This window comes from Medicago sativa, chromosome 1, assembly GCF_051527215.1.
Source record: "Medicago sativa cultivar Bolivia chromosome 1, Bolivia_mono, whole genome shotgun sequence".
Taxonomy (NCBI): Eukaryota; Viridiplantae; Streptophyta; class Magnoliopsida; order Fabales; family Fabaceae; genus Medicago; species Medicago sativa.
This window is the reverse complement of record NC_140749.1, coordinates 56694203-56717516: the sequence shown is the minus strand read 5'-3', so window position 1 is coordinate 56717516 and position 23314 is coordinate 56694203. Positions and strand designations below refer to the sequence as shown.

Genomic DNA, 23314 nt, shown 5'->3' with positions numbered 1-23314 from the left:
AACACTTAAGGCCCTTCTCCATTTTAACCATCCAACTTGAATAATACGATTTACATTCATTTTTTTTTTGCTTCGTCATTTTATACTATGGACCCAATATATTTAAACTGTGTAACTACTTCGCCTTTTGCTGAAATTACATTACATATACTTTGTCTTGCTTCTACTCAAGCAAAAGTCATATGCTTCTAAGCCTTCTCTCCAAGTCTCCGACATCCCATTCGATTCCTCCGTTGATGCTTCTAAGGCTTATCACACAAGAGAGATTATTGATAAAAATTATTCAAAATCTATTGTTGACATATATCCAAAAAAAACAAATAAATAATAATAAAAAAAACAAATACATCAACGAATAACAGGACCTCTTAAAGAACAATTTTCAAATTTATGCATGATAGTGAATTAGGTTCAACTAGTTAAAATAGATATAAAATTACAATATTAACCCTACTTATAGCTCTAAAAAATTTGTTAAAAGACTTAAAAACTTTTATATATAAGATAAGATAGGTAAAACCATTCTTTCAAAAAAGAATAAAGGAAAAAATTAGGAAATTTGTAACAATTATCTTGCCTCCAAAAAATTGCTTAAGAGAATTAAGAACTTTTATATATAAGATAGGGTTAATAGTGCTTTACCCCCTGTAATATAGGTCATTTCCAGTTTAACCCCTGTAAATTTTTCTTTTTGGATTTCGTCCTTGTAATTTGAAGTTTTTTGGTTTTGGACCTTCATGAATTTTGACTGTACAAAATCGATGATATGGCATGGAGTAAACATTAAATTTTCTCAAATTAACAGGGGGTAAATCAAAATTTGCTCAAATTGCAGGGGGTAAATCAAAATTTTCTCAAATTAACTAAGTAAAATATGACTAAACAATTTTAGTTGGCTATACACATTAAATGACATTTGAACCAATAGTTAAATTTTAACTTATTAAAATAATTACGACTCTGACCGTTGATTTTTTTATAAATTACGTATATGTATATACATTTAATCAAAACTTTGACCGTTGATTTTTCATTCTATGATAAGAATTTCTCATGAGCTTATGAAGGTTTTTGATAAGCTAATTCAAGTAGTTTATAGCTTATATATTAAATCTTATAACTTATCACTTTTTATCTTCATTTTACCCCTGCAATCTTAATTGATATTTTTTAATAAATACTCATTTTCTTATGTCCTTTCATATTTATAGGTTAATTCAACTGCTAATTTTACCAAACACTACAAATTCAATCAACTAGCATATCTGCTATCGGCTATGCCTATAAGCTAGCTTATTAGTCATCCATTATAAGCTCATCCGCTACAAGTTAGTTTAGCAGCCATCCTTTATTTTTTTGCCAAACATACCTTAGTGAAAAGGGTATTAAATTACAAAGGAAAAACATAGAGGCTTAAATTAATTTATAAAAAAAAAGGAAGATCAAAGTTGCACAGTCGTGATACTTGAGAGCCAAAAACACATTTAAGGCTCAACAAATAAAATGATTAGAAATAAATAAATAAATTATAATAAGAGTTTAATTTCTACACATTATCATCAACGAGAAAATTATTTTACATAACTCATAAAAAATTACTTTACACATACATTCGATGATGTATTTTCATATCAATTAATGAATCTGATAAATAAAAAAATTCACTTTTCTAACACATTTAATGATGTGGCAATATACCATTAGATGATTGATGACAAGAAATAATATAGGATTTTGAGTCATCAATTAGTGTCATTTTGATAGTAAAGTACTCCCCCATCTTAAAATATAAGCAGAAATTGGTCCACAAAAGTTAATGTATTTGGTTCAAAATGTGTACCAAATACATCAACTTAAGGTACAAAGATCTATTGTGAATTTTAAGAGTGCTAGTACGATGTTGGTGGAGACACTAAGTAGAGGTCCAATTATGCAAATATCTGATGTTCATTGGACACCTCCGTTTAGTGGTTTCTATAAGCTTAATGTTGACGCAGCATGTCCGATAGAGGGTGATAAGTGGGGTATGTGTGTTATTGAAGGTGAGAAAAACACAAGAAGGGGGGGTTGAATTGTGTTAGATTTTTCTTCGTTTCTCCTAAGCTGAAAACATTGATCAGAAGCAAAATGAGAACTGCTTCTGAAGTGTAATTCAGAACTAAGATGCAGCGGATAAAAGCAGAGAGAGAGAAGGAAGAAAGACACAAAACAATTATACTGGTTCCTTCCACAAACAGGAAGTAGTCCAGTCCCCCTTGCACTTCCAAGGAGAGTTCACTAAAAAGTAATATCTGATTACAACTGCTCACTGCTAAACTTAGCAAGAGACTTCAAATTGCTCAAACACACAAGCAAGAGACTTCCTATGCTCCTGAACACAATCAAGAGAATTCTAATGCTCAAGCACAACTGCAAGAGACTTCTAATCAAACAAGATTACAAAGAAAAATGTTTGAGGTTGAACACTTGATATACAATCAGAGGCGCTCACAATAAAAATCAGATACAGACTCTTAAAACTCTAGAATTTCTAAGATATGAACTTGAAAACAGAAATTCTAAGTGAACTTTGAATGCAGAACAATTTCAGCAGAGTTTAGGCACTTGTAAATTGTTGTTAAGTCTCTACCAATCTCTAAGTCTTCACTCCTTTATATAGATGTGTGAAAGAGACGTTGTGAAATTGCCAGCACATCAAAAAGAGTCGTTTGAAGCTTGATAAATCACCAATGATCTTTTGCCTGATATGGTAGTTGTCCTACGAAGGATCAATTTGAAATGCATTCCCATTGTGAAGGAACATTGTTGCAGGCATAGCTGTTTTCCAGAGCTGTTTTCTTGTCTTGTAGTAGAGACACTGCAGAGTAGTGGAGGTAGTGGTTGTACACTTCGTACAATTGTACTTTGTCAACGCTTTTTGAAGATAAGCATCCAATGCCTTCAAATCCTTTCAAAATGACCATTGCGTCACATTCCAAGTCTTCTGCAATGCTTTCGAATTCATTAAACAGCTTTTGAAGCATTAAGTCTTGCAACTTTAGATGAACTGCAGCTTCTGGTGATTTTCAGGTTCTGATGAGGTTGCTTCTGATAATCTTGCTTCTGATGAACTTCAGCTTCTGATGACGTCACCACTTCAGGAGTACTTTGTCTTCAGGAGCACTTTGTTTTCAGGAGCATTTCTCTTCAGACGCTTTAAGCTTCCTTTTTGTTGATTTCTTAGCTCTCTTTTGTTCATTCAGAACCTATTTAAGATGTAAATTTTTGTATATGGTCATGTACACTTGAACAAATATTAGCTAGTCCAATTGACAATTTTTGTTTTTGAAGAAGCTAAATAGCCCATCCAAATTGACACCAGAGAGAATCGAACTTGAGACCTTGCGGAGGAGCACACTCCCAAGACCCAAGCCAATACCACCAGGCCAACCCAAGTGGGTTCCAATTGACAATTTTTAATACCTTGTTATCATCAAAACTCTCAAGGTTCATTGTTAAACACATTTTGTTCCAACAGTGGCGAGAGATAATGAAGGTGTTGTCGTTGGTGCTAGTTGTTGGCAAGTCTGTTCATTACCAGATTCAGAGGTTGCAGAAGCTTTAACTATGCGGAAGGGTTTGGAATTTGCAAAAGACATGTCTTTTCTGAATCTTAAAGCAGAATCAGATGCTTCTAATATGGTTTTAGCGTTGAATGCTCACCAACAATCTTCCAACTATGTTGGCTCTATTATTCGAGATTGTATTAGTTTTAAGGGTAGTTTTCGTAGTTTAAATTTTTTGCATGTTAGGAGAGAAGCCAACCAAGCTGCTCATTATTTAGCTAAATATGCTCTTAAGAATTTAGATTGCATATGGGTAGAAGAAACTCCGCCTTGTATTTCTGCAGTCTTGACACTTGATTTATTGCCAGACTTTCGTTATTGAAATTGTCTATAACGTCAAAAAAAAAAGTTGACCCATTTTTGCTTACATTTTAGGACGGATGTAGTATGTAAATTAGGGTTGTTTTGGTCAAGTTTTGTATAGAAATATTTCAAGAAGTCATGAAAGACCAAAATAAGAGAAAAAAAACCTTGAAGTCATGGAAATCCACACGGACCAGACAACTTTGTAAACGTGTTATGCTTTTCAGAATTTTATCGTTGAATAATCTTTTTGGGTTGATTAACATGTGCACCAAGATAGCAAGACCCATAATAAGAAATCATGAGCAAATAATTCCTCTCTAGGTTAGGTCATACAATAAGAACATCCCTATAATTATTTGTTGATGTAACTTTAAATGGTTCTATGAATATTGAGTCTATTATTTCGTATTTTATTCGATTAATCAAGTTCTTAATTCTTTTTATGTGTTTAATGATTAAACCTAATTATTAAACCTAATTCATAGTATTTAACATACTAGACTTTTCACCCGTGCTGTCGCACGGGTCATATACAATGTAAATGTAGTAGGGAAAAGCAAAAATACATCGTATATTTTCAAATGTCATAACTTTAAATTCAATAATAATGGAAGTTTTTTGTGTCTACACATTTCGAAAAATTTCTTTAAACACTGTCTTCATCTATTAGCAATTTTTTTAGACCGTTTCTTGAGGTGACCGTTGAAAATTGTGCCCGTGAACTCAGATTCATATCTTTATCAATCCCAGTTAGGCTTCTTTCTGAACTTTTTTCTGTATTGTACTTTAAAAGAGGTTGGTTTTCAAAACCTAAGTAAACAATGAATAAAAACATTAATTGGCTTCTGCTTGTACATAAATGCGTTTATCATTTAAAAGACTATATTTTAAGAGTGTAAGTGGACCGGGTAAATCCAACGAATTCAACAGGCCGAACCAAACCAACCCGTATACACCCGTGCTGTTGATTGGTTCAAGTCAAAAACTGATCCGAACTGAAGGCATTTCAGAACAAATTGTGTAAAGAACAATATGGTGAATAAATATCATAAAAAATAAAAAGAATGGAATAACGTATTTTCCCAATTCCCCTTGTAAATTTATTTTCCAAATGCAGTTTGCTAAGGTCCTACAAAGAAACACTCTTTAACAATTTTCTTTTTCATTGCTACATCTTTTAAGCAATGAATTCTTCAAATCTAATAATAATCAACTGGAATATACAATCTTCTATTTCCACATGTTATATAGAGTTGGCAGACTCATCATCCCATTTTTTTTTTCATCCTTCAATTGAAGGTCTTGTGTTGGGCAATCTCCTACCATTCACAAAGGAACTGAATAAAGGCAGTGCTCTAGAAGGTTGTACATAGGGTACCATGTGAGCACCTCCCCGTACGGTGGCGAAAATTAACAAATTTCCATACTCAAAATTGCCCAACCTCCAACCTACACATAGATATGCAATGCAATTAATCAATTATTACTCGTCCAAATAATGGTTTGCTTAAATTTTACAAAGCTACAATGCTATAACACTGCTAAATAGCGTATCTCATAACAATAATGATTTGTTTAAATTCCACTACGCAATAGCGCCATTATAGCCTTTATTTGAAAACAGTGACAAAAACCACTGTTGCTTTGGAAAACTGGAGCGAAAAAGTTGAATAACCATACTATAGAGTACTGAACTTATTTTTCGAAATACAGAAAATGGTTAAACTGTTAAAATAAAATAAAAATTGCCTGGCCTTTGTGGAACCAAGCTCCATATGGGACTGTAATCTTGAACTTCAGGTCATTAGCCAGTTCACGAATGAGTGTTCGAGAACCTAGCAATGGCACAACGGAATCTTGGTCTCCGCTGTCATAATAATTTAACAAATGATTAGCTTCTTAGTAATCAGGGGATTTCAAGAGAAATGATCAATAGAGATTTGGAAGCCTGAGAGTGAGTAAAACTTGTAAGGAGTCGTTCTGATAAAAGATGTAAAATGAATAATAAAGTATAGTATCTATAGGGACAAATCACCTAATTAATTTATAACTAACTTATTGATATTAACATAATTAGCATTCCGTAACATAACTTACTATCAAAAGGCAAAATTAAATAGCCAATTGGTCTCTTTTGTTGAAATTAGTTACCTGAAAACCCATACTGGAATATGGTTTTGAACAATCCGTTTGAGAATTGGAAGCATATTAATGTTAGGATCTGTATCACTGTAATTTAAAACACTGCAATAAAGAAAAAGTGCAGATCAGACATCAGATCACTAATGAAATGAATAAGAAAAAAAAAAGACATATCTATTATGATTATAGCAGCCAAGATTTCAAGTAAGTTTAAAAATCTCAATTATCAAAGTTCCAAAAAAAAAAAAATTAAATCAACATGAGAGGCAATGATTGTTTATATTTTATAAGCTATATTAAGACGATATATCCAATAGATTGTAATAGTGAAAAAACACAGTAAAGAATAGTTGTGCCAAAAGCCTTATTGACAAAGAACAGTAAAAAACAAAATCTCAAGACGGGATAGAGACTTAATTTAATAAAGTAAAGTAAAACATTAACAAACCATACACTTGCTTAATTTAGTAAACCATTTTGTGTTCACTTATCATTTCTCTTTGGATAGAGACTTAATTTATGTTACTAACACACCATATACTTGCTTAATTTGTGGATAGAGACTTAATTGGGTACAGGTAAACAATCTAGCAAAGTAGTACATGTAACATCATAAAAGGAGGGAAAAATTATATTTGGACATCATAATAGATTATAGAAGATTAACCAAACAAAGAACTATTAATTAGACAAAGAGCGCTATTAAGCACAAACAGAGGGAAAAATCAACGTGCATAATTATTATGTAGCATGAAATTGAAATCGTATGAGAAAGAACTATGAATACACATAACAGCTTGTTCCTCAACAGCTAGATTCCACCATGGGTCCTATTCACATTGACAAACTATCTATATTAAAATTACTTCAAAAAAAAAGCCTCCCTAATATAAATAATAATGCCACATCTGTTAGGTTGGTTATTCATTAACATATTCTGCTGCAACTTGGCTTGTTAAAAAAAAACATATTCTGCTGCAACTTTCCCAATCCTTAATACTCCTATTTCTGATTCATTGCAACTAACTATAAATTGCATAGATTAAATTTCTTAATCTATAAAAAATATACTAAAACAACTAACTATTTGGAATACCAAAACTGTAAATTTATATAGAAATCAGTAAAAGTATTGTGGATATAATAACTTAAATTTACATTGTTACATTAATTTATCGCCCAGCTTCAAATTAATCAAAGATCCTTGTTTAGATTTCAGTTTTTTTTAGGCAGTGTTTCTATCAAGTATCAACTGAAACCTTGTTAGAAAACCTCAAAAGAATCCTATTAAAAATAAGATTAGGATCCATGTATTTACTTTATTATATATATAGGATCGGCATATCGTATCCTATCATATCATGTAAATAAGAACCGTATCCTATCATATCGTGTAAATAAGAACAAAATATCCTGTATATATTATTGTATTAATTGATTTGACGTCTATATAAAGAGAGCTCATTGTGTAGTTGAAACACATGGTCTCGCCATAAGTCCTAGTTTTTCTCATTCAACAAACTCAAATACTTCATTTGCCCTATGTTAGAAAAGTTGAAGCTAGACAAATACAAATGAGTTTAAGCAACACCAAACTGATATGCACCTACCATGTCAAAATCATTGGAAGCTGCTGTTAGATTTATACCAACTCCACCAGCTTTAAGTGACATCAACAACACCTGGTGCAAGAGATAACTGGTGATGGTTATTATTAGTCAAAGCATTGAAACAGTTCACTACACTGATTAGGTAACAGATAAACATGATGAAATATGTTAAGACCTGTATGTCGCTGTCTTCTGAGAATTGTTTGATTACTTTTTCCCGTTGCTGCAGATTCAATGTCCCATCAAGACGTACAGATGAAATTTTATTCCTGAACATAGATGATAACACAAAGATAATGATTAATTAACCTCTGCTATCATTGTTCTTGGAAATTGGGTTAAGCCAAATTCAACCTTACAAAACCGGCTTGAAAGGTGAGGCCTGTCCAAGATTTATAAACACTACACGGGTCATATGCTATCTACTTGGTGTTTCAAAATACATTAATATAACAAACACTAATTTCAGAAAGTACATTGCAATTTGCAAGTGATATATTTAAGTCCATGTTTTTTACTTTTGTTCCAAGCAGCTATACAATTATCACTGGTTCTGCCATACATACTCTTATGTAAGAATGCAATTTTTATCACATATAGTTAGGATGCTATTTCTTTTCATGATAGGCTTTAACATAATTCATGAACTTGTCTTAATCAGGGAGGAGTTTTTATTTAAATGGAACAACATGTACACTGCAAACATAATGAAGAATTTTTTAAGATGTTTATGTTTCAACTGCACAAATACGGGACCAACCAAATGAATCATCACAGCACAGTTCATCTATACTACATAAAATTCTGTTGAATTTGAGTTTAGCATTTACCTATGTCCATTTACCGTTATTTCAATTTCCAGAATTGTATACAAACTGAATTCACACCTGCACAAATACGGGGAACAACGAAATGAATCATTCACATCACAGTACGACTATACTATTTAAAATTCTGTTTGAAATATTCAAGTTACGTTTTTTACTATATACTATATCCCAATGCTACTACAAAGACAATTAAGATACGAAAGTTAATATTATGGTAAAGTTAAAACAATAATGAACCAACCTTTTAAGCTAAGTAAATCACATGCAACCTTCCAATTGTTTCCTGCCATGATGAAAGAATTCATGTGCGACATTTCCAACCTTGCAGAACGCTATCTATTACCTTAAATCAAAGCTGCAAATCAAGAATAATGAAACAAAGCAACAATTAAATTTCAATCAAATTTTCATAATATATTAATTTCCAATGTCAAAACCAAATAAAATTAACAGTTGAATTAAGATCAGTGAACAATCAGATATCATTACAGCTCAATAATTGTTTCTTAAAAAATTCAACAAAATCAAATAAAAACTAAAACTGAGAAGGGGGTGTTGGTTTTTGACATAATGTTAAAGAAAGAACAAAACAAACCTGTCAAAATTACCAATAGGAGAAAGTAGGTATAAATGTTAAACCTGTAGGTGACACCGTTGAAGAGGCATTCGATTTCGCATGGGAAAGGAGATAGTGGGAAGGGTGCGGTTGATTTTTGATTCACAACGGGAGATTCTGATTTGGAATTCGGATCAGCGTGACGATGATCGGCAACATTGGACTCATCAGAGTGTTCGTCGTACTGGCATGGCGTTGGTGTTGAATGAATGGGAAGCGGAAGAGACAACGGGACGGAGAGACCTAAAGAGTAGGCCGGAGGAGAAAATTAACGGCTGAGTCCGCCGGCCCAGAAGCTTTCGAATCAACGATTCGTGAGAGAGAGGGTGAAGAGAGAAAGTGATTAAAGGGAAAAACTGTTGCAGAGAACGAAAGAGCGATATAGATTCCGGTGAACCGTTAGATTCCGGTTGCAGAGGTCGATGGTGGTATTCAAAAAATGGGTGTGAGAGAGAAGGGAGAGAGAGAGGGGTGTGTTAGGTCAGAGGAGTGATGGTTTTCAGGGAAGAGAAAGAGGTTCGTAGAGAGAAGTATTTAGGAGTGATGTGTTGCTTTAGGGGTAATACAGTAATATTAAGCATTAGGGTTAGGTTGAAATTAGGGCAAAAGTTTGCTTCCTGGTTAACTTTTATATATAGATTATTTTAACTGTTCAATTATTAATTAGGTTATAGACACAAGACTAATAATAATTGGTACTTACTTTGATGTTTTTAAACATTCAAAGGTTATATTCACCTAGGAGTATTATGGAGTGCAACCATTAAAGATAGTTAGTGACCAACTTAACTAGTTTGTTCAAAAGGTCTAAAATCAAGTAATCACTAATACTATATTTTGTTCAAAAGTCTCGGTAACATTTTTTTTTATCGAATAACTTAAGAATTAAACTCACACACATTAAATATAAAGAAGTGTGTAATCTTGGGTTTAAAACCAAACTTCTCCATATTTTATGTATATTAAAAGAAGTTGATATTGAAATTAATGTATATATTATGCATATAATTATTAGTATCAACATATCAAACCATTGTATTGCAGACTGGAATTTGGTTTTGTAAATTGTAATTTTTTTTATGTGTTTTCCTTCTTATGCTTGTAACATAAACAAATTAAAATTATTCAATTTAACTTTTCATCTATCAAGATCAATTGATAGAACTCCGTCGATCATATAATTAGTGATCCATTCACTCATTTGCACATGTTAATTCACAATTTTGATATTCAATTATCTATTAGCAAAAATTATAAAATGCTGATATTTTAAAAATATTTATCGAAATAAATCTGACATTTTATATACTATCATTTGTTTTTATATATTAATAAAATCACATGATCAAAGTATATTAGTTGAACATTGCACAAAGCTAAACTATATCAACTCATTATAAGACCGATGAAGTATTAATTAAAGATATATTTTACGAAAACGCTAATACGTGTTTGCCATAAAAGCAAATTTTGAGAAACAAAATTTAGTGTTTTCGTTTCAAAAGTTATATATTCAAATTCTTAAAAGCACAAAAATTGCTTTTTTCAATAAAAATTTATATTTTTAAAAGCATCAACATGCACCTTTAAACACAAGTTAGCATGACTTTATACTAAGGATGAAGTTTATTTCATGAATTTTAAAAAGAAAAAAATATTTATCATATTAACTAGTACTCCAAGAACTATACTTAAGGAAGAAAAAAAATGTAAGTTTTACATTAAAAATAACGAGTAAATAGGCAATTTCTCCCCCGAAATTGTAAGTTTCGTCAATTACCCCCATGAAATTAACAAAACTTCAATTACCCCCTGAAATTGCATAACGTTAATCAATTTACCCCCCTCCGTCAATTTTTCTGTTAACTGTTTACGGTTATGATCAAATACCCCCTGAAATTTTGCACTTATGTGCGAAATGCCTCCTAAACTTAAAAATTTATATTTTTTTCCTTACAAAAAATCATACAATCAGTTCTTCAAGTAGTATATATTGTACCTATTGTCATCAAAATTCTATTCACAAGAACATGAATGAATATATGCCTAAGAAATAATGGTTTTGTCATGTGCAACATTTTCATTCATATTTCATATTTATCAAGAAGGAGCAAGATAATTTTTTTTACAAAGAAGGTAAAACTAAAAACCAAACATTTAAAAGATATCAAGTTGTTGAAATAAACCAAGACAAGAATGTCATAGCAGCAAAAAATTGATATCTATCACATAACTTTGTAGGACACTTTGATCTACCGGCTTCATGCAGAAGATCTGTGACACAGTCTATTTAACATGTTGCAGCTAATAGATATGGCATTTCTTGCATTATAAAAATTATATCATTAATTAATTAAGTTGCAAATTCACAAACCTAAGTCTTGTTTCTTCTTCCTTCTGCAGATATTAACCTATGAATTTTCTTTATGGACACACAATTATCAAAGACTTGTGTACTTTATGACTGCATACTCTAACATAATTACCAACTTGTGTAAAAAACGCCTTCTATATATGTATATATTTAAAACACATGAGAGTAACACACCTTCAATAAAGATTTATATGACCAATAGCTGCATAAACATACATTCCATAAACATCTATATGATCAATAACTGTTAATTGTTTGCCTTTAATATCTTTTGAGTCAATGATAAAAAAAAATATAATTTTTCAAGTTCAGGGGGCATTTTGCACATAAGTGCAAAATTTCAGGGGGGGTATTTGACCATAATTTGACGGAAGGGGTAAATTGATTAACGTTATGCAATTTCAGGAAGGTAATTGACTTTTTTGTTAATTTCAGGGGAATAATTGACGAAACTTACAATTTCAAGAGGGAAATTGCCTATTTACTCTAAAAATAACCTTTTTTTTACACATTTTCCTTAAATATTTGATTATAAAATTTCAAGAAATTTTTACTATTTAGTTCTCCTTCCAAATAAAAAAGAAGGCAGTAAAAAATGCATAAATCAAGCGAAATTGTAATGATTACCCGCCATACCTATACCTATACCTATAGATCAGTGGATCGTCCCTTCACCCTATACAAATAGTACTAGTACTAGTATATTCACAACTTCCAATATGACATGTTGTATGAGGGATAGAAGAATGATTACTTAGATTAGATTAGATGGTAGAAGAAGAGTTATGGCATTTGATGGATGAATGAAAGTGACAAAGAAAAAGTTGAGATTTGTGTCTGAGAACAACAAGTTAAGAAGAAACATTGTGGGACCTTTGTACGGTGATGGTTAAATCCACACGTGCGACCAGCCGCCGGCATACCACCGACTGTTTTCCCATGCTGTGTTTGAGACTGTACGTGACTTGACTGACAGTGTAAACTGTACCCTACGAATACACATAACAGATAGAATACACCCATCTTGATTTGATTGGTATTTGCTTTTTGCTATTTTTCTTTATCTTTGCTTTTGTTTTCCACAATATATGTGCTCCCTAGGGCTGGGCATCGGGCGGGTATGGGCGGGTTCGGGCCCAAAGTGGCAACCCAGCCCAACCCGAAGGGTTCAAACCTCTAGCCCAATTGTGCCCAAAACTAGTAAGCGGGTTGTTCGGGTTCGGGCAGCCGGGTTGTTCGGGTTACCGGGCAGGTACATACGGGTTGGACCTTATCTGGCCCAACATGATTTTGAAAGCCCAATTGAATTTTTTTTATTTTTTTTTTAAATTGCTGTTTTTTTTTATATATAAAAATGAGGCCTGTCTGCCACGTTTATATAGATTTGCTGGATTTTTAACTTACTATGTGAAATTATGATGATGATGATGTCCCATTTTCCCATTTGATGTCCCTTGGCAGTCATATGATTAAAATTAAATTTAACTTACAAAACCAATAAAAATAAGTTTAAAAATTTACATATTCCTAATAAAAAACTTAATACAGTGCTCATGAAAATAATAACAGTGAAACTGGATCTGGATAGATAATAATTCCTCCTTTATATATCTTGATCCCACAATAGATCAAGATACATTATCACATTAATATTGTTAACCTGTGCAAAAAATACAGAAAATATACATTAGTAACTAATAAATCAAAGCCACAAAATATAACAATATAGCAAACTAAAATCAAAGACAACTATCAAAACAGAGAATAAACATAGAATAAATCAAATACAAAGTTACAAGAAAAATACTAAATCAATATTACTCTAAAAGAGTTAAAAAAAACTACCTTTATCTTTTTGGACATATCATCATATGTTTAAGCATGTTGTTAGTTTGATGGCTAGAACTATTTGAGTTAAAAGAAGTGAAACAGAAGTTACAAAAGGCGACGTCTTTTTTCTTCGTAAAATGTCTCCAAGCCATTGAAGGATGTCTAGCATGGTTTCTTTTCTTTAGATTTAGCACTAACTCAGCATGTTCAGGTCCTTGGCCATGTACTAATTCAGCAACCTCAACTTCTTGTGTTCTAGCAACTTGAATTGGAATTTGAGGAAAAGGATTCTGAGTTGATGGTGCTGCACCAGCTTCATTATTCATAGTTTGAGTTGATGCTGCTGCACCAGCTTCATTATTTAAAAATTTATTAGGTGAGTATTTAGGACTGTAATAATGTTTAAGGGTGTGTAATAAAGTTTTAAGTGTGTATAGTAATCATTAATAAACAAAGCAAACATGAGCATAAAAAACTCAGCAGACATAGGATTTAAAAGTCATGAATAAATTCAACTAAGTGTGCATAGAGACATGGATAAAGTCAACAAACATGAGCATAAACGACTCAGCAGCCATAGGCATTAAAAATCATGCATAAATTTAACAAAGTGTGCATCAAAGTCATGAATAAACTCAACAAGCATGAGCATCAACAATTCAGCAGCCATACAATATACACAAATGACAAGGCAACAGAATATACTTACAATGCTCTCCTTGCTCATTAGCCTCTTGATTCATCTTTTCTAGACATAATATCAAAAGATAAGTTAGCGGTGAAATGGAAGATACATAGAGATATCTTTACTAATTATTATCAAAGGTTAAATGAAGGTATCTTTAATAAAAGGTTGACTCAGGATATTAAGAGTTAGAAGCCATAGCAATTAATGTAACAAACATAAGCAAAGCTTTATTCATAAGACAATATTGAAGTGCCTTATATTTTATCTATTCTCCAAAGTGGTCAATTTCTATGCAATTTCTAAACTAATGCTTTATTCATAACGTAGCTTATCCCTCTATAACTAGAACCTCAGAACTACTGCCAAAACTCCAAAGATAAAGAATCATATATTAGTACAACAGGTAACAATGTCAATATACAAGCAAATCAATTCAACTTAATATAATAAGATTCAAAATTACCTCTTGAAGTTGGAAAATTTGCAGAAAAAGATAGAAGTTTCCAAAGCTGATAAAAAGAGAAAAAACAAATAACAAAAATTGTCATGTTAGTAACAAATTCAAATACAAACCCACACATTGAATAAGGTTCAGATCGGGAAAAGCCTAATATTAAAGACATTCACATTCTAACTTGAAGCTTCTACTAGTGCTAGTTTCAGAATGATGATGCTTATTTATCTATATAGAACATAAATACTTAAGTTTGTGAAGAGACATTCACATTGCTAATTGCTTCTTAATAAAATAACATATCAGTAGTAAATATATGATGATCACAATTTACAAAAATGTACTTCTATCTATCTGCCATATATCAGAAAAAGATTAATACAAAACTCTACAGAAAAAGATTAATATAACCAAGGAAAAGATTAACAAATTATGTTTCACATAACATAATTGAAAGAACAAAAACCAACCTTCAGATTTGAAGCATACGCGGACCAGACCAGAAATGTGAATCATGAAACAAAAACAAAAGCAAATAGTCAGAAACACTAAATCAAAGGTTATAAAAATACAAACATAAAAAACAGCAGATCTTACCTTTAAATTTGAAGCATATGCAGAAAATGGATGTGAATCATGAAACAAAAACAAAAGTACTTGGTCAGAAACTCATAAACCCTAAATAAAAATAAAAAATTACAAAGATTAAAAACATTAATATCTAACCTTTAGATCTGAAGCATATGCAGGGCAGAGACGTGATTCATGAAACAAAACATAAAAACAGTCACTCACACTCCTAAATCGAACAAAAATAAGAAAAAATAACAAACATTAAAAAGAGAAAATCTAACCTTTGATTTGAGCGTAGTAAACTACGGCGATTTAGGGTTCTACGGTGGTGTTAGTGACTGAGAGTGAGAGAGAGTTTATACGACGGCGATTTAGGGCTCTACGTGTCTTGACAGAGAAAGGCATAAAACAAAGGGAATCAAGTTGGAAAGTGGTGATTCATGTTGGTAGGAGGATTTGATGGTGAGGTGGTGGTGGTTAGAAGCGGCGGCGGCCTAGGGTTTGAAGAGGAAGGTGAAACGTGAAAGAGCAGTGAGGTGAGGCGAGTGAGAAGAAATGAAATGAATGAGGAATGAGTCTTCAGATCTAGGGTTAGCGAGGTTAGTGTCTTAGTGAGATACTAAAAGTAAAACGACGTCGTTTTACTAATCTAATACGGGCGGGTTCGGGTACCCGCGGGTGAAGATCTGTTACCCGCCTCTGTCCATGTATACCCTTCTGAACCCGCAATTGTGACCCGTACTACCCGCGGACCCGCTTGAACCCACTCAGATCGGGTTTTTTTTTCGGTTTTTTTCGGGTTGGGCCGGGTCGCGGGTCCTTGTCCAGCCCTAGTGCTCCCTTCGTCTCTAATATTAATGGCAAATGTTACTTTTTCAAACATTTTAGATGTGTTTATTCCTTATTTTTTCTTTTAAAGTATCCTTTATTAATATCATTATGTGTTTAGATGTAAAAAGTTAACTTTAAATGAGAGCAAATTGTCATTTTAGTCTCCGACCCTGCATCTCATTGTCACAAAAGTCTCTGACTCATAATTAAATATAAAAAAGTCTCTGATTCTGTACGTTAAATAATTCTGTTAAGTGATGATGTAACACAAGTTTTACGATGACATGACATATAAGGTGTCACAAAGACTAAAGTGAAAGTAGAAAAATATATTTTTTAGTGGGTAGTTATTTTAATTAAAAAACAATATTATAAGCTATAAATGGAAGAAAATGTGAGAAGTTATAAGATATAAGCTCATAAGCTAATCAAAATAGCATCTCAAAAATAGTATAAGAAGCTTGTGATCAAACACATTTTATTTTTTAGAAAATGCTAACAAGTGCCCTAAGGACATTGTTTAAGCATGTAAAAGTAGCAATTTTTGCATTGGAAATTGTACGGTTATGACTTTAAAAAATGTTTGACTTGTATTTTCAAGACATAATTTCTTTTTTTGGGTTCCTTAAACAATGCCCTTAGGGCACTTGTTAGCAAGACCCTTTTTTTAAAGGGTATTGCTAACCAGTGCCCTCAGGGTATTGGTTAATGAATCTATAAATAGAAATTTTGTCTTAAAAGTATATTACTTTTTATTAAGTAATGATTACACAACTTTTTTATTAAAACTTACTTGTTTTGGATGCTTAATCAATGTCCTTAGAGCACTAGTTAACATTCTCTTTTTTTAAAACAAGCTTATAAGCTGGTCTAATAAGCTAGCTTATTGGCTTTACCAAACATTGCCAATGTATTTCCTTTTGTTGACCACATTTTTATCAATTCCTAAATGAGCTAACAATGGCTCAGTATGTTTACTTAGTTAGTCAAGCATTGCCTTAATTTTCGCAGCTGAAAGAATGGTTTAATTCATGTGGCTATTTTTGCGGAGTGAGTGGCATGTTCTCGCGGATATACATTGACGACTTCTAGAGAAATTGATTAGAGGCACATTTTGTACATCATCCACAAAAAACAAACAACAATTTCCTCTCTTTCAATATTAAAACAAACAACAATTTCCTCTCTTTCAATATTTTGGTGTTGCATCTCATGTGTTTATCTGATTCAAGTTGTTCCGTTACTTTTGATATGATTCATATTATAGAAAAATTTGATGAATCCTATAGGAGGATATGCACTTATGAGGCGGATAAATCCTTACGGATAACGACTTCGTCACGCTTAAGGTTACATAGAACGATTTACTATTTTGCAGGTCATCAACGTTCATGATTTCGTGTTTTTATACTTCGCCGTTACCGACTTAAAATTACCACAATCGTAAAGACATATAAGTTTATTGATCTCTCTTGCTTATATTTGATGAATGCTTATATGTATATACCGATTATTATTTACAGATAATTCTTATAAATAATTTATGCTACACTAAGAAGATAAATATTCACTCTTCTGCATCGCGGACCCATCATCTACATCCAGAGCTAAGCAGTAGTTTGGTTCCATGCAATCATTCCACCGTCAGCATTGCTGGCCTTTTCAATGCATCGTGAGATAGACATAACTTAGACCTGTGATTTTAAGGAGTATATAGGGTTGGGAATAGGCCAGGCCGGCCTACAGGGGCCTATGGCCTGGCCTACTTAAAGCCTGGCCTGTTTAGATAAAAGGCCAGTTCTAGGCTTTTTTTAAAGCCTATATAATTTAATAGGCCAGGCCTAGGCAAACAAAATAGCCTACTAGGCCTGAAAGGCCGGCCTACATAATTTGTCAAACCAAAGGATACGAAATTTGGGCTTTGCATCTCATTTATAGAACTGATCCAGTTTGTTTTTGACCCAAAAAAATAGCTGATCCAATCTAATCTAATAAATAGCAATAGGAGTTAGAAAACCCTAGAGTTGAGTTCTTTCGCTGCACTCTTTCCCTCTGAGTCACCTCTATCAACTATTTCTTCTCCTTCTTTCACGGTTAAATCCAAATCCAAAACAAACACAATCATAAGTAAAATAAGGAACCTTACTATAGATCCTGTAGATGTGTTGTTGCCGTCGTGCATGGTGGTGATTAACAGCACAACATAGAAACTCTTCATAGTAACGTCTTAAATCTATTCATCTTATATTTTTTTATTATGATTCTAATTTATGATTGAGCTTTACTTTCTCAAATCTATTTATCTCTTGGATCTAATTGATATTTTCTTTTTCAGATCTGTGAGTGACTCCAACATGGCAGCAAGTATAGTTTTTGTTCACTTCACATGTTCAATCCATTGAAGCCTTTGTGAAAATCAAATTGCCTAGTATAATGATGTCACTGTTAAGATATCTCATGGAGTGGTGGTGTAAAAAATAAATCAGATTTGGATTTTTTTTTAAGAATCGTTGATAAGAGTACATCTTTACTAGTTACTTGTGTACTTCTCAAATTGTTGTTGAGAAGTTCTTGGCAATTTCTCTTTATTTTCAAATTTTTGTGTATACTGGGCATATTGTAAAATTAGTAGAATCTATCAAATGAATTATATCTATTTTAGTGTATATTTATGTATAACGATGCATACTTATGTTAATTTTGTTCTTCCGGTTAATACTACGAGTTTTTTGTAAAAAATAAGGGAGATAAAACTTTTTTTTTAAGAGATAAGGCTTTTAAATATGCTTAAAGGTTTATCTCAATCAGGCTTTTAAAGAGGCTCATAGGCCAGGCCAGGCTTATAAAAAGGCCAGGCCAGGCTCAGAAAAAAGGCCTATCACAGTTAACAGGCCAGGCTCAGGCCTACAATTTTTAACGTAGGCCAGGCTCAGGCCTTGCAAAGCCTGGCCTGGCCTGGCCTATTCCCAACCCTAGGAGTATACAACATGAATGGAAATTTGTTGTTCACACTTATTAAAAGGCTGAAAAACACTAGTAAAAGACTGAAATGCCCCGACGACAGTTAAGTGTTGAGGAAAAGAACCGGCGGCAGTTAACTGCCGAGGTTCCTTCAGCAGTTAACTGCCGCAGTTAACTGCCGAGGTTCCTTCGGCAGTTAACTGCTGATGCTCTGTTATAAGAACAGAACAGATGTAGGAATTTCCAAAACTCCATTGTTGCGGTTTTGTGATTCTTAGGTGTAATTTTCACCAAGCTTAAGCCATTCCAAGCCAATTTCAAGCACAAAATCAAATAAGTGTTTTGAATCCTATTGCATTGGTTTTTTCTATTGAACTGTTAGATTTTTTCGAATTTTTTTGACGTATTTAGGTTTTGTTGATTTTAGATTTGATGATGATTTTTGATTGATTTATTATATGTTGTTTAGAATAGAATTGATTGAATTGTGTTAGAAAATGTTAGAAATTGTTAGGTATTATTAGAAGTTGTTAGAAATTGTAAAAATTGTTATGAATTTGTGGTAGAATAATTGATCCGATGTTTGTATCGTGTAGAAATGTCTCAGAAACAAGGTGATGGTGCTCAATTAAAAAAAAAGAGGGTGAGAAGAAGAAAGCTAAATCGACTGTGACATGGCATGAAATCGAATATGTTGGTTCCGTTAAAAAAAGCGATTCGAAAGTGCCGGTTTACAACCATCCCAGGCTGAGGAGGAGTGGAAGGAAATGTTATTTTGATCCTCAACCAAAAGCATGTGTCTCAGGGACTGTCGAGGGCAACCCAATTGACTTGTGTGACGAGGAAGATGATTGAATGTAATGTCTTGTAATGTCTAATTGTTGTGTGACGAGGAAGATGATTGAATGTAATGTCTAATTGTTTTTGTTCTTTTTTATGTTTTTTTATATGCTGCACATTTTGGTACTTTGAATAAATCTACTCAAAAACTAAAATTAAAAAAATAGAAAACACCAAAAATTTAAAATATCCCTAAAAATCATAACTATAACATAACATCATGCAAACATTTTAACAAAATTAATCAACTTACATCTACTCTAAAAATGAATCATAATATGTAAATCTTATCAAAAACTAAATGGATGAGAGAGCTTCTGCCTGAATTTGTATCAGGATCGCATCGGTAGTTAACTGCTGATGAATTCCACGGCAATTAACTACCGTCGGTTCTTTACGCCATTGGCAGTTAACTTCCACCGGTTCTTTACGCACCGGCAGTTAACTGCTGTTGGGGGCATTTCATTCTTTTTGTGATGTTTTTCAGCCTTAACACATGTGTCAACAACAAATTTCTGAAGACTGTGGTTGGGAATGTTCTTGTGATAGTTTATAATCCACGTAAATGTCACAACGGGCCAGCCCTAACAGACTTCGGGCTTTATCGGGCCGGGCCAAAAAGTCCGGTTGAAAAACGTGCTTGAAATTACTACTCGAGCTCGACCCTACACGGGCCGTGGGCTAAACGGGTCGGTCCATATTAAAAATTACATTTTTTTAAAAAAGTACTATAAAATACTCCTATAAATTTTTTTATCAATAATATTTTTAAAATGTTTAAATATTGTTTACCACAAAAAAAAAACTGTAAACATTTTCGTACAAACGTCGTAAACTAAAACGGCGAGGAAAACAATTTTAAATAAATTACATACGTTATGGTTATAGATATTTATATATTCGATCATTAAAATTATAAATAACGAAACGAGTAAATATAATTTTATATTACTTTTATATTTGTGTGTTAATTCATTGAATTTTCACTTTTATTTTTTACTTTGATAGTCAACTAAGTAAAGAATTATTAAAAAAATATATATAATTTATAAGATTTTTTTGTTATGCGGGCTAACGGGCTACCCGCGACCCGTTTGAGCTAGCCCTAACGAGCACCGTGCTAAAAAACCCTATAAAAATCCGGGCTCAATATTTAAGGCACAAGCTCTATAATTAATCGTATGGACCGGCTCGTTTTGACAGCTCTACACGTAATGCTCAAGAATAAAAGACATGGTATTAGAAATAGAGACAGTTAAATACAACTTTTCATTAAGTAAAAAATAAAATTGAAAGTGGCTTGAAAGACACCAGTTGGTTATCAAGTATCAAGAAATCTCTCAAAGCTAAAATTTTTAAGACTATGATGCTAAATAAGTGTATAGGCTGTTTCGGATTATTCAAGAAACTAATTTTAAGTGGCTGTTTCAGATTATTTAAGAAACCAATTATGAATTAACATGCATTGCTAAAATTGAATTTTTTTTCTTCTGAAAAAGACATCACTATAGTATTATAGAATTAGAATATTTGAAGCAAACATTAAGAAATTTGCACATAACTAAACATATATTACAAAATCTAAATTGTAACACAAATCTCAGAAAAACAAATGATAAATCATCTAAAGCAATTCATAATTATGAATGATTTAAACTATTGCATGACGATAAAATCAACAAATTAAACTAACAATTAAAAATATTGGGAAAATTTCGACTTTGACCAACCAACTAATCAACCATTAATTAAAGATGATCTCACATGTCACGATGTATGACTTTGACCATTGATTTTTCATAAATTACGTAGATGTACATACATTTAATTACAACTTTGAGCTTTGATTTTTCATTCAATGATAAGAATTTTCCACGTTTCAAATGAGAAGATCCTGCATTTACAACATTCAATAAAAGAATGAGAACTAAATCAATGAGATTTTCCACACTCTCAAATAGCTCATCCATTGTGGTTAGAGCCAAGAGAGTTTACATGATTTCTCATACCACCACCAACAACAACAATGAAAAGTTGTTGGTGTTATCGTTAGCACAACCATCCTCTAATAGATATGTTGATCTCTCTCTAGAACCAAGAGATAAAATCACCACATGTTTTTTGAAGAAAAAAAAAATTGCGGGTATGCCTTTTGGCTCCAAGAAGAAACCTAAACCACCTGTCATTAATGAAAACACCAACACCCACATGGAACCTATTTTAACATAGACCCCTTCTAGAAAAAATGACATGGAAACTCTCATTAACTTGGATCGGTGTCATCAAGCTATCATCACCGTGCATAATGGTTCTGGTCATGTCTCTTGTGTTACTCTTCTCATCTGATTTCTGGTTCTCCTACTCTCCCACCATAAAAGGACCGCTAAAAATGACAGCTCTCTTTAGAACTTATATAAATTCCAATTATCAACATGTTTCTCCTCAATTCATCATATACCCAACATGTTCCTCTTTTTCTATTTTCTTCTCTATACATCATAACCAAGTATTTGGTGGAATCGTTGGCGGAAGGTTGAGGAGTTGGTAATGTTTGTATTGAGGCCACTCCTTTTAAACATTATTAATTGCCTCAACCTTTCCTCTAACAATTCCACCAAGTATTTGTTTATGATCTCTTGGAAAGCAAATTTAAAAAGATGAATATGATGGGTCAATGATGAATTTAAAGAGAAAATGATGACAATTGGGATTCATATAAGTTCATGAGAGGGGTATCATTTTGACAGGTTTTTTTAGGGGGGATAGGAGGGAAACAAGACGTTAGGTGGAAAAAACTAACATAAGAAGAGACATTACTAAGACCATTATGCATTGTGATGATAGCTTTGATGACATCGATCAAAGTCACTAAGAGTTTCAAAGACATCATTTCTAGAAGGGATCTATGTTAAAATAGGTTTCATAAGGGTGTTTGTGTTTTCATTTATAATGACAGGTGGTTTGTGTTTATTCTTAGAGTTAAAAGGCCTACCCATGGGTTTTTTAAAAAGATGTGGTAATGTTATTCCTTGGTTCTAGAGGGAGATCAAGATACCTAATAGAGGATGGTTGTGCTAACGATAGCACCATAAACTTTCCATTGTTCTTGTCGTTGGTGGTGGTGTGTGAAATCATGTAACCTCTCGAGGATCCAAGCTCGAGGATCCAAGCACGACAAATGAGCTATTTGAGAGTGTGGTAAATCTTGTTGATTTGTTTTCTAAGGATACATTATTTGAATATGGGGAGACAGATGAGGGTATATTGTTATTGTCTGGTGTAACTGGGGGTATGAGTTTTTTTTTTTTTTGAAAGAGACTAACAATGTGGCACAATATTTATAATCGTTTTATCGAATGTTGGAACCGTGGGATCTGCCCATTGGAAATGTGGAAATTTTTTATCATTGAATGAAAAATTAACGGTCAAAGTCATAATTAACTTATGTAAATATACGTAATTTATGAAAATTCAACAGTCAAAGTCGTAAGTTTTGACTTCTTCGAATAAAGTCATAATTTTTGAAATTGTTAAAATTTATCTATTGGTTCAAATGCCATTTAATGTGGATAGCCAACTAAATTTTTTTAGACATACTTTCCGTAGTTGATTAGTCATCTAAAAAGTTGGTTGATATTCATGGAATGTACATAT

The 23314-nt window shown here is 32.6% G+C and overlaps 4 long non-coding RNA genes across 4 annotated transcripts; 2 read left to right on the top strand and 2 right to left on the bottom strand.

Moving 5' to 3' along the window:
* Positions 1–5665: 5665 nt before the first annotated feature.
* On the bottom strand, positions 5666–8839 carry LOC146955633 (uncharacterized). The gene is made up of 6 exons (XR_015017423.1): positions 8735–8839; positions 8494–8550; positions 7839–7932; positions 7664–7735; positions 6063–6155; positions 5666–5778 (listed from the first exon to the last, which is right to left on the bottom strand). It is a non-coding gene; the product is annotated as an uncharacterized LOC146955633 (long non-coding RNA).
* Positions 8840–12949: 4110 nt separating this feature from the next.
* On the bottom strand, positions 12950–15837 carry LOC146955632 (uncharacterized). Its single transcript, XR_015017412.1, has 5 exons — positions 14926–15837; positions 14465–14510; positions 14023–14061; positions 13329–13665; positions 12950–13143 (listed from the first exon to the last, which is right to left on the bottom strand). It is a non-coding gene; the product is annotated as an uncharacterized LOC146955632 (long non-coding RNA).
* Positions 15838–17029: 1192 nt separating this feature from the next.
* Positions 17030–19698, top strand: LOC146955630 (uncharacterized). Its single transcript, XR_015017401.1, has 2 exons — positions 17030–17302; positions 19417–19698. It is a non-coding gene; the product is annotated as an uncharacterized LOC146955630 (long non-coding RNA).
* Positions 17880–18525, top strand: LOC146955631 (uncharacterized). The gene is made up of 2 exons (XR_015011211.1): positions 17880–18078; positions 18195–18525. It is a non-coding gene; the product is annotated as an uncharacterized LOC146955631 (long non-coding RNA).
* Positions 19699–23314: the final 3616 nt, after the last annotated feature.